Source organism: Heterodontus francisci, chromosome 6 (genome assembly GCF_036365525.1).
Source record: "Heterodontus francisci isolate sHetFra1 chromosome 6, sHetFra1.hap1, whole genome shotgun sequence".
NCBI classification, from domain to species: domain Eukaryota; kingdom Metazoa; phylum Chordata; class Chondrichthyes; order Heterodontiformes; family Heterodontidae; genus Heterodontus; species Heterodontus francisci.
Window position 1 is genome coordinate 44,606,680 of NC_090376.1, and position 15,007 is coordinate 44,621,686.

General features: G+C 47.7%; 1 protein-coding gene across 6 annotated transcripts in view; it reads left to right on the plus strand.

Annotated features, from left to right (window-relative positions):
• The window catches only part of lnx2a (ligand of numb-protein X 2a), a 227,763-nt gene that overhangs the window by 57,927 nt on the left and 154,829 nt on the right, over positions 1 to 15,007 (plus strand). The gene's annotated exons all lie outside the window — the stretch shown is intronic.

Sequence of the window (15,007 nt, forward strand, 5' to 3'; positions counted from 1 at the left end):
GATGCACAGTAGGGGCAATTTTGCATTGCAGCATTGAGGACCCCTAAACACCAGCCGCAGGTCTTGATGGTGCTCAATAAGTGAGCCCATCTTGGCACATACCACATGCGGCTTCCGTAGTGAGAACCAGCACAAGTACACCGGACAGGATTTTGAGCCCCGCAGCATTCCTGACCGCGGAACTGGAAGTTGGTGTAACTTCCGCTTCTGCCAGCTTTCCCATTTCCCATGCGATTACATATGCTAATGAAGCGTGCAGCGACGGGCATGGGGGACATGTGGGATTTGTCGGTGGGGACATCCTTTCATTGGTGGAACCCGTCGTCACTCGGCCCAGCAACATGATCGCCATGGTAATAAAGCATTCTGTGATTGCAGCCTCAAGGATCAGAAGCCTTCCTGTCAGGCAATTTTCTGAATCGGAGCCTGAAATCAAGTTCAACATCAATCTAAAATGTTTTTGCCCCCCTTAATTTTTGTAATCCAGCTTCACATCATGTACTTTAATTTTTGCAGCCACACTGAAGAAGATGTCAGCCAGCAGCGTTCCCCACCCCCCCCCCGCGCCCCCCATGGTTCACTGTCTCCCTGCAGGTTCTCCTCCAGGTAATAGGGAAAGGCGGGAGGTCCTCTTCCCTTCAGATGGAATGTGAAGACCCTCCCGCCTGACCAAGGTGGCCTGGATGGAGGTCACAGAAGAGGTCTCGAACCGTGGGGTGACGAGCAGAACCTGGTTACAGTGCCGTAAACACATCAATGACTTGCTCAGATTGGCGAGGGTAAGTGGTCGTGGCAAAGCTGCTCCACTGTTTGTCCTGCTGGCTCCATCTCTTTAAGAAAGAGGGCAAACAAGGCATGCATTGGATTGCGTGAGCAGCCTTGGTGCCATGCACTAAATAATTTTGCGCAATGTTTACGATTAGCATTGTTGATGGGCTAGGATATGTCCTGTGAAAGCCAGTCCTGAATGAGTGATGTCAATGCATGTTTACAATGGTTGTGTTCTCAACAAAAGAATTCTCATTCCATCTGTACTGTCTCCTGCAGGACAATCGTGCACATAATCAGTGCCAGCAAGCCAGGACAGGAGGAGGTGTACCAGACATTAGAATGTTGACAGCGGCTGAAGAGGAGGCTGCCCAAATAGCGAGAGAGGAGTGAGGAAGAGCCATAACAGATGGCGAGGCAGGATTCTTGAGGCGTAAAAATGAAGTGTCATCTTCAGTCTTGCAGACATGTGTGCATACCCACTGAAAGCATCTGAACTCGTGTCCAGCTGATGCTTAGTGTGCCTCTGCGTCTCCACTGCAGGTGCCTGCACTCAAGTCTCTGACAGCTACGAGGCCCAACACTCTTCCTCTGGGGAGGAAGACAGTGCCCCACTGGGTGCACTGTCCCCTGCCTCTACTTCCAACTCCGTCAGCGCAGATATATCCACACGATCCGTGGGGATTTTAAGATTAACATCTCAGTCACGATCTGGTGGTCGCGATGTAGATGCATCCCAATAGCTGAGGTAACATGTGCCAGCCGGGTCCCCTGACAATCGGAGGACTGCTGGGGATCAGGCCCCTGCTCAAGATCCTCTGCTACCACAAGTTTGCTTGATGTGCAGCAAAGCCATGTGAAACGTATGTCGGAGACGCCTGAGGTCATGTGTGGCTTTGCACGTGTCATGGAGGAATCCATGCAAGCCATGACATGTGCCATGTCCCAGGCATTTGAGCATATGGCTTCCTCAGTCGAAAGTTTGGCGAGTCTGGTTGAGCACTCGAGCCATATGCAATCTGACCTGCACTTCATCGCTATTGCCATGTTTTTCATGCAGCGGAGTCTAAATGATGGGCGGGAGGGGGAAATGAGGAACCTGGACGTCCCTCCAGGTGCTCCTTCCCCTCAGGGAGACAGACAGGTGCCATCATGCACCCAAATGGAGGAGGAGCATGTGCCAGCTGCCCTGGGGTCCAGGGCAAGGGGTGTCCCATCCTCTCCCACCCAACATTGACCCCCTTATCTTCAGCATTAGAGCACATGGGCGATGCTCAAGCACCATTGCTGCAGACCCCCAGTAGAATGATGCCATCAAGGCCCTGTTCCTCCAGAGGACATCCACTCTCCATGGCCATCCGCAGCAATGGGGCAGCGCACTAAGCAGACTGCCTCCACCTCAGCTGCTAATATCGGGGTAGGATCTAGACGGAGTGGCAGAAAGAAAAATGAAACCGTTTTGATCGCATAGGTTTCAGATGAAAGCAACGGTGTTCATTGGAGGCCTATGGCAGGAAAACATTGAAGCTTGCGAAGCTTTTCAGAAAATGTCCACCAGTGTCCATTTCTCATGAATATTTGAACCTTCAGTCATGGATGTTTTCCTATTGATTATTCACTTTTTTTTCCATTACTCTCATGCCCTACTTTTGTGTTTCTGCAGTCATAACTTAACGCTGCTTGCAGTGGTATGCAGTCACATCCAAGGTAGCCCACACAAGATTTCAACTGCCAATCACATGAAAGTGCAGCAATGCTTCGTCAAGATTGCAGCAATGAATAAGAACTCAAGTATATGTGAATTTCTGTGGAGAATTATGTTGCACTTCCCAGCTTTCCTTGATGTGGCTCATGTTGGCTGAATTGTGCATAAATTAGGTTCTTTCTGATATCCCTTGCATGTCTCTCCATGACCCTCATATCAATGACTGCATTGTTGACCTCCTCATCACTCTCTTCATAGTCTTCCTCATCTCAGGAGGCCTTCTGTTCCTCCACCTACAGAATTTCTTTTTAAGTCGTTCATGGGATGTGGGCGTTGCTGGTGAGGACTACATTTATTGCCCATCCCTAGTTGCCCTTGAGACGGTGGTGGTGAGCCGCCGCCTAACTGCTGCAGTTTGTGTGGGGTAGGTAAACCCACAGCGCTGTTAGGAAGGGAGTTCCAGGATTTTGACCAAGTTACAGTGAAGGAACAGCGATTATAGTTCCAAGTCCGGATGGTGTGTGGCTTGGAGGGGAACATGCAGGTGATGTTCCCATGCATCTGCTGCCCTTGTCCTTCTAGGTGGTAGATGTTGTGGGTTTGGAAGGTGCTGTCTGAGGAGCCTTGGTGCTTTTCTGCAGTGCATCTTGTAGATGGTACACACTGCTGCCACTGTGTGTTGGTGGAGGGAGTAAATGTTGAAGGTGGTGGATGGGGTGCCAGTCAAGCAGGCTACTTTGTCCTGGATGGTGTCGAGCTTCTTGAGTGTTGTTGGAGCTGCACCCATCCAGGCAAGTGGAGAGTATTCCCACACTCCTAACTTGTGCCTTGCAGATCGTGGATAGGCTTTGTGGAGTCAGGAGGTGAGTTACTCGCCACAGGATTCCTAGCCTCTGACCTGCTCTTGTAGCCATGGTATTTATATGGCTACTCCAGTTCAGTTTCCGGTCAATGGTAATCTCCAGGATATCAATGGGGATTCAGTGATCGTAATGCCATTGAATGTCAAGGGGAGATGTTTAGATTCTCTCTTGTTGGAGATGGTCATTGCCGGCCACTTGTGGTGCGACTGTTCCTTGCCACTTATCAGCCCAAGCCTGGAGAGTGTTCAGGTCTTGCTGCATTTGGGCATGGGCTGCTTCAGTATCTGAGGAGTCGCGAATGGTGCTGAACATTGTGCAATCATCACCGAACATCCTCACTTCTGACCTTATGATTGAAGGAAGGTCATTGATGAAGCAGCTGAAGATGTTTGGGCCTAGGACACTACCTTGAGGAACTCCTGCAGTGATGTCCTGGAGCTGAGATGATTGACCTCCAACAACCACAACCATCTTCCTTTGCACTAGGTATGACTCCAACCAGCAGAGAGTCCCCCCCCCCCCCAACGCCGATTCCCATTGATTCCTGTTTTGCACAGGCTCCTTGATGCTATACTCAGTCAAATTTTGCCTTGATGTCAAGGGCAGTCACTTTCTTCTCGCCTCTGGAGTTCAGCTCTTTTGACTAGATTTGAACCAAGGCTGCATTGCGGTCAGGAGCTGAATGGCCCTGGTGGAACCCAAAGTGCGCATCACTGAGCAGGTTGTTGCTAAGCAAGTGCCGCTTGATATCACTGTTGATGATGCCTTCCATCACTTTACTGATTATCGAGAGTAGACTAATGGGGCAGTAATTGGCCAGGGTGGATTTGTCCTGCTTTTTGTGTTCAGGACATACCTGGGCAATTTTCCACATTGCTGGGTAGACGCCAGTGTTGTATTTGTACTGGAACAGCTTGGCTAGGGGTGTGGAAATTTCTGGAGCACTGCCCTTCAGTACTATTGCCGGAATGTTGTCAGGACTCATAGCTTTTGCAGTATCAAGTGCCTTCAGTCATTTTTTGATAGCACCTGTAGTGAATCGAATTGACTTAAGTCTGGCATGTGTGATGCTGGGACTTCAGGAGGAGGCCGAGATGGATCATCCACTTGGCGCTTCTGGTTGAAGATTGTTGCAAATGCTTCAGCTTCATCTTTTGCAGTGATCTGCTGGGCTCCCCAACATTGTGGATAGGCTTATTTGTGGAGCCACTCCTCCAGTTAGTTGTTTAATTGTCCAACACCATTCAAGGCTGGATGTGGCAGGACTGCAGCGCTTAGATCTGATCCATTGGTTGTGGGATTGTTTAACTCTTGTCTATCGCATGTTGCTTATGCTGTTTGGCATGGAAGTAGTCCTGTGTTGTAGCTTCACCAGGTTGACACCTCGTTTTGAGGTATGACTGGTGCTGCTCCTGGCATGCCCTCCTGTACTCTTCATTGAACTAGGGTTGATCCCCCAGCTTGATGGTGATGGTAGAGTGGGGGATAGGCCAGGCCATGGGTTACAGATTGTGGTTGAATACGATTCTGCTGCTACTGTTGGCCCACAGCCCCTCATGGATGCCCAGTTTTGCGTTGCTAGATCTGTTTGAAATCTATCTCATTTAGCATGTACTGCCACACAACACGATGGAGGGTATCCTCAATATGGAGATGGGACTTCACCTCCACAAGGACTGTGCAGTGGTCACTCCTGCCAATGCTGTCATGGACAGGTGCATCTGCAACAGGCAGATTGTTGAGGATGAGGTCAAGTATGTTTTTCCCTCACCACCTGCTGCAGACCCAGTCTGGCAGCTATGTCAGTAATGGTGCTACCCAGCCTCTCTTGGTGATGGACATTGAAATCCCCCACCCAGAGTACATTCTGTGCCCTTCCCACCCTCGGTGCTTCTTCTAAGCTGACTTATCTGCTGAGGGGGGCAGGAGATTTCCTTGCCCATGTTTGTGCTGATGCCATGCAGCTTCATGGGATCCAGAGTCGATGTTGAGGACTGCCAGAGCAACTCCCTCCCGACTGTATACCTCTGCTGGGTCTGTCCTGCCATGTGACACAGGGATGGTAATGGCAGTGTCTGGGACATTGTCTGCAAGGTATGATTCCTTGAGTATGACTATGTCAGGCTGCTGCTTGACAACTCTGTGGGACAGCTGTCTCAACTTTGGGACAAGACCCCAGATGTTAGAAAGAAGGACTTTTTGCAGGGTCGACAGTGCTGGGTTTGCCGTTGTTTTTGGTGCCTAGGTTGATGCCGGGTGGTCTGTGTGGTTTCATTCCTTCTTGACTTTGTAGCGGTTTGATGCAACTGAGTGGCTTGCTAGGCCGCTTCAGAGCGCATTTAAGAGTCGACCACATTGCTATGGGTCTAGAGTCACATGTAGGCCAGACCAGTGGTTAGCACCGCAGCCTCACAGCTCCAGCGACCCGGGTTTGGTTCTGGGTACTGCCTGTGCGGAGTTTGCAAGTTCTCCTCCCTGTGACCGCATGGATTTCCTCCGGGTGCTTCGGTTTCCTCCCACATGCCAAAGACTTGCGGGTTGATAGGCAAATTGACCATTGTAAAAATTGCCCCTAGTGTAGGTAGGTGATGGGAGAATTGAGGGAAGGTGGGGACGTAAAAGGGAAAATGGGATTAATGTAGGATTAGTATAAATGGGTGGTTGATGGTCAGCACGGACTCGGTGGGCCGAAGGGCCTGTTTCAGTGCTGTATCTCTCTGACTCTATGACCAGGTAAGGACAGCAGATTTCCTTCTCTAAAGGACATTAGTGAGCCAGATGTTTTTTTTTGACAACGGCCATCATTAGACTAGCTTTTTAATTACAGATTTTATTAATTGAATTCAAATTCCAGCTTCTGCCATGGTGGGATTCATACCCATGTCCCCAGAGCAATACCTTGGGTGTCTGGGTTATTAGTCCAGTGACAATGCCAAAATGCCATCACCTCCCCATAAAATGTTGCCAAGTCTAACTTCAAGGTTTTGTAAGGCACAGCAGGCAACAATTATTCATGACACTATCTGTGGCGCGGACTGAAGAGCCCTTCCAGACTGACCAAGGCAACGAAATTGCATTTTAGCATGCCAGTGGTGTGTTCAATGATGGCTTTGGTGAATGCATGAGCTGCATTGTACCTCTCTTCAGCAGCACTTCGGGGTTGATGCACTGGTGTCATCAACCATGTACAAAGGGGATAACCCTTGTCGTCAGGTTCCTCAAACTGCTGGCAGCTGAGAGTTCCTCAAAATGTATGAGTCATGACAGCTCCCTGGGAACCGGCGCAAGCATGTATGATTCTTCACTTGTGTTTGCAAACCGGTTGTACATTTAAAGAGTGGAAGCTTTTGCGATTCACAAATACAGCAGGCTGGTCCCAGGAGCTCTAATGGCCACATGAGTATAGTCGATCACCCCATTCACTCTAGAGAAGACAGCCATGGCGCCAAGGGCCTCAGACCTTGCTGCCTAGCTGTCCTCGTCTACAGTTAAGTAGATGAAATCATTGGCACGTCAATAAAAGGCATTGGTCACCTCTTTGCACCTATGGGTCGCAGACTACTGGTGGTCTGAGGTGCATTTGTTTTAATGCAAGAAGTGTAGTAGGTAAGGCAGATGAACTTAGGGCTTGGATTAGTACCTGGGAGTATGATATTGCTATTACTGAGACTTGGTTGAGGGAAGGGCATGATTGGCAACTAAATATCCCAGGATATCGATGCTTCAGGCGGGATAGAGAGGGAGGTAAAAGGGGTGGAGGAGTTGCATTACTGGTGAAAGAGGATATCACAGCTGTGCTGAAGGAGGGCACTATGGAGGACTCGAGCAGTGAGGCAATATGGACAGAACTCAGAAATAGGAAGGGTGCGGTAACAATGTTGGGGCTGCACTACAGGCCTCCCAACAGCGAGCGTGAGATAGAGGTACAAATATGTAAACAGATTATGGAAAGATGTAGGAGCAACAGGGTGGTGGTGATAGGAGATTTTAATTTTCCCAACATTGACTGGGATTCGCTTAGTGTTAGAGTTCCAGATGGAGCAGAATTTGTAAGGAGCATCCAGGAGGGTTTTCTGGAGCAGTATGTAAATAGTCCAACTCGGGAAGGGGCCATACTGGACCTGGTGTTGGGGAATGAGCCCGGCCAGGTTGTTGAAGTTTCAGTAGGGGACTACTTTGGGAATAGTGATCACAATTCCGTAAGCTTTAAAATACTCATGGACAAAGACGAGAGTGGTCCTAAAGGAAGAGTGCTAAATTGGGGGAAGGCCAACTATACCAAAATTCGGCAGGAGCTGGGAAATGTAGATTGGGAGCAGCTGTTTGAAGGTAAATCCACATGTGATATGTGGGAGGCTTTTAAAGAGAGGTTGATTAGCGTGCAGGAGAGACATGTTCCTGTGAAAATGAGGGATAGAAATGGCAAGATTAGGGAACCATGGATGACAGGTGAAATTGTGAGACTAGCTAAGAGGAAAAAGGAAGCATACATAAGGTCTAGGCGGCTGATGAAAGACGAAGCTTTGAAAGAATATCGGGAATGTAGGACCAATCTGAAACGAGGAATTAAGAGGGCTAAAAGGGGTCATGAAATATCTTTAGCAAACAGGGTTAAGGAAAATCCCAAAGCCTTTTATTCATATAAAAGGAGAAAGAGGGTAACTAGAGAAAGGATTGGCCCACTGAAGGACAAAGGAGGAAAATTATGCGTGGAGTCAGAGAAAATGGGTGAGATTCTAAACGAGTACTTTGCATCGGTATTCACCGAGGAGAGGGACATGACGGATGTTGAGGTTAGGGACAGATGTTTGATTACTCTAGGTCAAGTCGGCATAAGGAGGGAGGAAGTGTTGGGTATTCTAAAGGGCATTAAGGTGGACAAGTCCCCAGGTCCGGATGGGATCTATCCCAGGTTACTGAGGGAAGCAAGAGAGGAAATATCTGGGGCCTTACCAGATATCTTTGCAGCATCCTTAAACACGGGTGAGGTCCCGGAGGACTGGAGAATTGCTAATGTTGTCCCCTTGTTTAAGAAGGGTAGCAGGGATAATCCAGGTAATTATAGACCAGTGAGCCTGACGTCAGTGGTAGGGAAGCTGCTGGAGAAGATACTGAGGGATAGGATCTATTCCCATTTGGAAGAAAATGGGCTCATCAGTGATAGGCAACATGGTTTTGTGCAGGGAAGGTCATGTCTTACCAACTTAATAGAATTCTTTGAGGAAGTGACAAAGTTGATTGATGAGGGAAAGGCTGTCGATGTCATATACATGGACTTCAGTAAGGCGTTTGATAAGGTTCCCCATGGCAGGCTGATGGAGAAAGTGAAGGCGCTTGGGGTCCAAGGTGTACTAGCGAGATGGATAAAGAACTGGCTGGGCAACAGGAGACAGAGAGTAGCAGTAGAAGGGAGTTTCTCAAAATGGAGACGTGTGACCAGTGGTGTTCCACAGGGATCCGTGCTGGGACCACTGTTGTTTGTGATATACATTAATGATTTGGAGGAAAGTATAGGTGGACTGATTAGCAAGTTTGCAGACGACACTAAGATTGGTGGAGTAGCAGATAGTGAAGGGGACTGTCAGAGAATACAGCAGAATATAGATAGATTGGAGAGTTGGGCAGAGAAATGGCAGATGGAGTTCAATCAGGGCAAATGCGAGGTGATGCATTTTGGAAGATCCAATTCAAGAGTGAACTATACAGTAAATGGAAAAGTCCTGGGGAAAATTGATGTCCAGAGAGATTTGGGTGTTCAGGTCCACTGTTCCCTGAAGGTGGCAACGCAGGTAAATAGAGTGGTCAAGAAGGCATACGGCATGCTTTCCTTCATCGGACGGGGCATTGAGTACAAGAGTTGGCAGGTCATGTTACAGTTGTATAGGACTTTGGTTCGGCCACATTTGGAATACTGCGTACAGTTCTGGTCGCCACATTATCAAAAGGATGTGGATGCTTTGGAGAGGGTGCAGAGGAGGTTCACCAGGATGTTGCCTGGTATGGAGGGCGCTAGCTATGAAGAGAGGTTGAGTAGATTAGGATTATTTTCATTAGAAAGACGGAGGTTGAGGGGGGACCTGATTGAGGTGTACAAAATCATGAGAGGTATAGACAGGGTGGATAGCAAGAGGCTTTTTCCCAGAGTGGGGGTTTCAATTACTAGAGGACACGAGTTCAAAGTGAAAGGGGAAAAGTTTAGGGGGGATATGCGTGGAAAGTTCTTTACGCAGAGGGTGGTGGGCACCTGGAACGCATTGCCAGCGGAGGTGGTAGATGCGGGCACGATGGAGTCTTTTAAGATGTATCTAGACAGATACATGAATGGGCAGGAAGAAAAGAGATACAGAACCTTAGAAAATAGGCGACATGTTTAGAGAGAGGATCTGGATCGGCGCAGGCTTGGAGGGCAGAAGGGCCTGTTCCTGTGCTGTAATTATCTTTGTTCTTTGTATGCTATGTATGTCGCCTGTGGATCCTTGGAAGAACCTGCCAGCAAAGAAAATTGAGTGCAACAGTCACCTTGAGGGCAACTGGCATGGGATTCCCACCAAAACCAAGTGGCTGCAGGTCATGCCCCAGATTCCTACAAATATCTGTGACCATTTCATGTGACATCCTTGGGCGTCTCTGGCATTGCCTCTCTGACGTATGTTAGTAATTTTCCTTGTCCTAAGGATGCGATGATGAGCCAGTGCCCATCTTCATTGAGGCCGCTCCTGGATGTTATCACTCGGAGCATCCTCACCTTCCTCTTCTATCTGTTGCTGGCGTTCAGGCATCATGAGTTGAGGGGTAAGAGCCCTCCTTAGTCTGTCTTGCTGCTGTTCCCGTGGTACTGGACAAATTGGGTGTATGAATCCCATGTTGCTGCAGTTTTTCTGAAAAATAAATAAGCTGAGCATGGTAATTTAGTCCTCTGTTGCCAGTGAGCTGAAACATCCAGGCAATGAGCAGTTCCCTTTTGTATCTACTTTCAAATTGCAGGTAGAAGACATACCCACTATCGTTTGTCTCCTCCCATTCTTCTTGCAATCCTTGAGTGGTCACAGTTTGCATTATCATTGGAGAAAATGGTGTGCATGGGATTCAGGGCAAGTCTCCCCACCTTCCAACCTCCTCCTGCAACCTTCTAGCTTGAACCCATCACCCTTGACCCACCCACTGTTGCCGTTACCCTTCCATCCGCACCATTGAGCCTCCTCCCATTACTGTGCACAACGTAATCAGCAATTTATTTTTGCCGTCCCTCCACACCCCACCGCCCCCCCGCCCCCCGTTCCTATTCCCGTTACTATTGACATGCTGACTCTTACCCTTGATCCTCCTCACATTAACCTGACCATTGTTGGTGAGTCCTGTTCCGCTCCATGTGAAGTTGTCAAAAACCCACCCATTAGTCTTTACCTTCCTCCCCACCCCCCTACAGAATCCATTTGCCCCCATTGACTCTGACCATTCCCTCTGCTAGCCAGTACCCTTAATTTGCCACACAGCTCCCGGATATTGACAGAACTCATCCCTCTCTTTAGGCCCTTACCAAATATCTTCACACTAATGCTATAACCCACCCACCACCCCCACAGCCGACAACATGCAGCTTCAGCATCAACAGCAACCATTTCATGACCTGGACATTCCTCTCCACCCAGCCATGCTTCTCGATCAACACCACCGCCCTCCACGCACCCCCCCCCCCCACCCCCCAACTTCGCCACCATCCCCTGGTGAAGATTCACCCTTGCTGGTGCCGAGCCTGGAGGCAAACGTCCATTCCAATGCTGCCGTTAGTTTTGCAGATGAGTTAGAGAGAGCAGCACAGACTTGAGACTCGACGACACAAATCCGACTGCTGTATGCCACGGTAAATGAATCGTGAACCGGGTGGCACGGGGATAGCATTTGCCGTTCACTTAATCTGGAAAGTAGGACTGAATCGTAACTATGTGTAGGGTAATGAGGTTTCATCTTATTTGAATGAATGCAAAGCTGCAGTCCACCACCGTGCTGGGGGAACCCTGGAACCCTGTAAATACGCCGCCAACTTAATTTCGCAAAAATATCTCGCCGTCAGAGAAAACACCACCTGCCTAATTAATTCACCCAAACACCGCCAAATCCACTCTTGCACAGCCCATTAAAATCCACCCATCTACTCTGATGAATTTAGATTTGTCAACTTGAGAACCGTGCATTGGGTGATGAACTGAGCATGATTGAACAGTTGTTGGCAATAGTGGATGAGGAATAGAAACAAGTTGGGCAGAGAGCAATTTCATAAGCTTCCTCCATGGCAAGAGTGCATCCATTTGAACTTCACATCCTTTTTTAAAAAAAAAATAAAAGGATGATACTAAAGCACCAATGTTTTACTCCTGCCAGAGATCCTGTCAGGCTCACGGCTGTCCCTGCCGTGTCATAAACCAGCATTGAAGAGAGTAAAATAAAAGCAAAATACTGCGGATGCTGGAAATCTGAAATAAAATAGTTCTGATGTAAGGTCACAGACCTGAAATGTTAACTCTGCTTCTCTCTCCACAGATGCTGCCAGACCCGTTGAGTATTTCCAGGACTTTGTTTTTGTTTATTACTGTTGAAGAGGGTAACCTTGGTTTGCTAGAATCAGTTTTGCTGTCAAATATCTCTTGGCATAGAGGTTTATCTTAAAACAAAAGCATTCTGACTGCTGCTTACAATGTGGAAAACCTGCATAATCCTGTTTTGTTTGTCACTGGCCACTGGCACACTGATAAAGTGGAAGCTTTTGCAGATGAAAGAGAATTCCTTATAGCTCATAACTGGGATTTTGCACAGCATCCAAATTGCCACACATGCACTATTAATAATGCTGTGGACTTTGGAGAATCATACTATGTGGAAAGACTGTCAGGTCCTCTCATTCTGTTGTCGTGTTCTCGCAAGGAAGTTGCTAAAGGTATTTGCCTTGGTGGACATTGCATCTGTAACTTTTTTTTTTGATGCATCCCTGCACAGCAGATTGACTGACTCGTGCTGCTGATATCCCCTTTGATCATTTCAATTGAAAGTTCAAAATTATAGCTACTTTCCCTCTGATGGAGTTTGTCTGCAGATCAGAGTTTCTGGTAAAGCAAAGACAGTTCTTGGGGGGCGGTGGGGGGAAGAAATGACTGCATAATTGTGGATTTGGGCAGTCAAACCTGCCTTGCATCTCTCCTTTCAGTCTCTTTTTCGTATTGGAATTCTGGTATCCAGAATTTTAATTGTAGCAATGATAAATTTTGCTGGGACAAAAAAAAGTGCTAAAAAAACCAAACACTAAAAAATTTAGCTCTGCAAACCTAAAGTGTACTTTCACATATGCTTCAAGTCAAAATGCAGTTCTTTCCTTCTTCAAACAGTGATTTCCTGGCTGCTTAGAATTTGCATTACCCTGATTGCTCATTTATGTAGGTGATCTGAGTGCACAGAATATTCCCTGTGAAAAAAAACGAAAAATTCTTGTCTGTTCTGAATTTCCATTTCATTAGCATTAATATTACAATGTGAAGATCTTGCACATTTGGTGCAAGAACTTGCTCATAGGCTGGAAGTTCACAAACAATCTAGATCCAGTGAGTGCAATCCTTAACCCACCCAACCAACACTTGTTCCATTCTGGTGTCACCAACCCTGGTAACTGAAAAATTGGCCCTCCTATTTACATGTTAATGCAGAAGTTTCCTTTTTAAGGCTTCACTCGCTATCATCTACTCTGATTCAAGAAGTTTATTCAAATTTTTACTGCAAATGTACCTGTACAGGACAGCAGTTTTCAACCTGAATCATGATCCAGCTGGGTTTATGCTAAGATCAGCTTCCAACGTCCTGATTTTATTTTAATCATCAGTTTAGTGGCACTGGTTTGATTCAACGGTTCAATATTTGTACTTGCAATTCTATTTTCAGAGCCCCGATCTAACTTATGTTTGGGTTTTAAATCATTTTGTTCTCTCTGTCGGCCTTTTTGTTTAGTCTGAGTTAAACTTCCAATCCTGGGTCTTGCCCTTGAGGCCTTAGTCTAATTGGGGCATAGCCTAAACTTAAAGATTGATGGTACTCATAGTTAAGACCTTGTCACCCAATAGTAATTAGGTTTTCTGCAGAATTTTATTTTTCTGTGTCCTTCAACTGTGATTAAAATAACAAGAAAGGTAGAGATTGCCTCTTTGCATTCTTTTGTTATAATAAGAATATCTGAGGCAACCCACCTTGTTCACTTTTAGATGAGAATGAAATGAAACTTTGGGCACAATTACAGCATAACTTTGGTTGGTGTCATGTAGGCTAGGAAAAGTACCCCATTATCATTTCAAATCAATTATGCTTGTCTGAAGGTACTAATGTTTTACTGTTCTTTACTCTTAATGCTTTGCAAAATTTATTAATGAAATGAATTGTACTTGTTTTCTCATGTTGATGAAATATATTTGTGTGCAGCTTACATAAATATTACAATATTTATGCTGTATCGATGTACTTTCAGTTTTGTTCTTTTTAAGAGAATCTTTTATCATTTATTGAATGTCAGTCTGCCTGTTGAACAGTAATATCAGACACTGTCAACTGTCTCTTGTTAGTTATGTAATATGTGGGGAAAGTGTCATTTCTGTAGTGAATGTGCCTTTGGTGACCTGGTTCAGTAACTGACAACTTTAAACCTGAGACAGTTCAGGTAATATGCCAGTGTGTGACCAGAGGTGTGGACAGGAATAACCCTTAAATGTTAGGTACTGTAATAGTTGTGCTAATTGCATGCTCCTCCCATCCTGATGTTGTAGAGTATTGAAGTCTCAGGGCAAAACTGTTCTTGGTTCAAAACTCTCCATTAGTTAGAAGCAACCTAGTCTTCTGGATGACAAATGGCCTTCGAAGACCATGCATATCCTCCCTCTCTCTCTCTCCGTCCCCCCCCCCCCCCCCCCGGTCTCTCTCTCCGCCCCCCCCCCCCTCTCTCTCCGTTTCCCCCCCCTCTCTCTCCGTTTCCCCCCCTCTCTCTCCGTTTCCCCCCTCTCTCTCCGTTTCCTCTCTCCGTTTCCCCCTCTCTCTCTCCGTTTCCCCCCCTCTCTCTCCGTTTCCCCCCCTCTCTCTCGTTTCCCCCCTCTCTCTCCGTTTCCCCCCCCTCTCTCTCCGTTTCCCCCCCTCTCTCTCCGTTTCCCCCCCTCTCTCTCCGTTTCCCCCCCTCTCTCTCCGTTTCCCCCCCTCTCTCTCCGTTTCCCCCCCTCTCTCTCCGTTTCCCCCCCTCTCTCTCCGTTTCCCCCCCTCTCTCTCCGTTTCCCCCCCTCTCTCTCCGTTTCCCCCCTCTCTCTCCGTTTCCCCCCTCTCTCTCCGTTTCCCCCCCTCTCTCTCCGTTTCCCCCCCTCTCTCTCCGTTTCCCCCCCTCTCTCTCCGTTTCCCCCCCTCTCTCTCCGTTTCCCCCCCTCTCTCTCCGTTTCCCCCCCTCTCTCTCCGTTTCCCCCCCCTCTCTCTCCGTTTCCCCCCCTCTCTCTCCGTTCCCCCCCTCTCTCTCCGTTTCCCCCCCTCTCTCTCCGTTTCCCCCCTCTCTCTCCGTTTCCCCCCCTCTCTCTCCGTTTCCCCCCCTCTCTCTCCGTTTCCCCCCCTCTCTCTCCGTTTCCCCCCCTCTCTCTCCGTTTCCCCCCCTCTCTCTCCGTTTCCA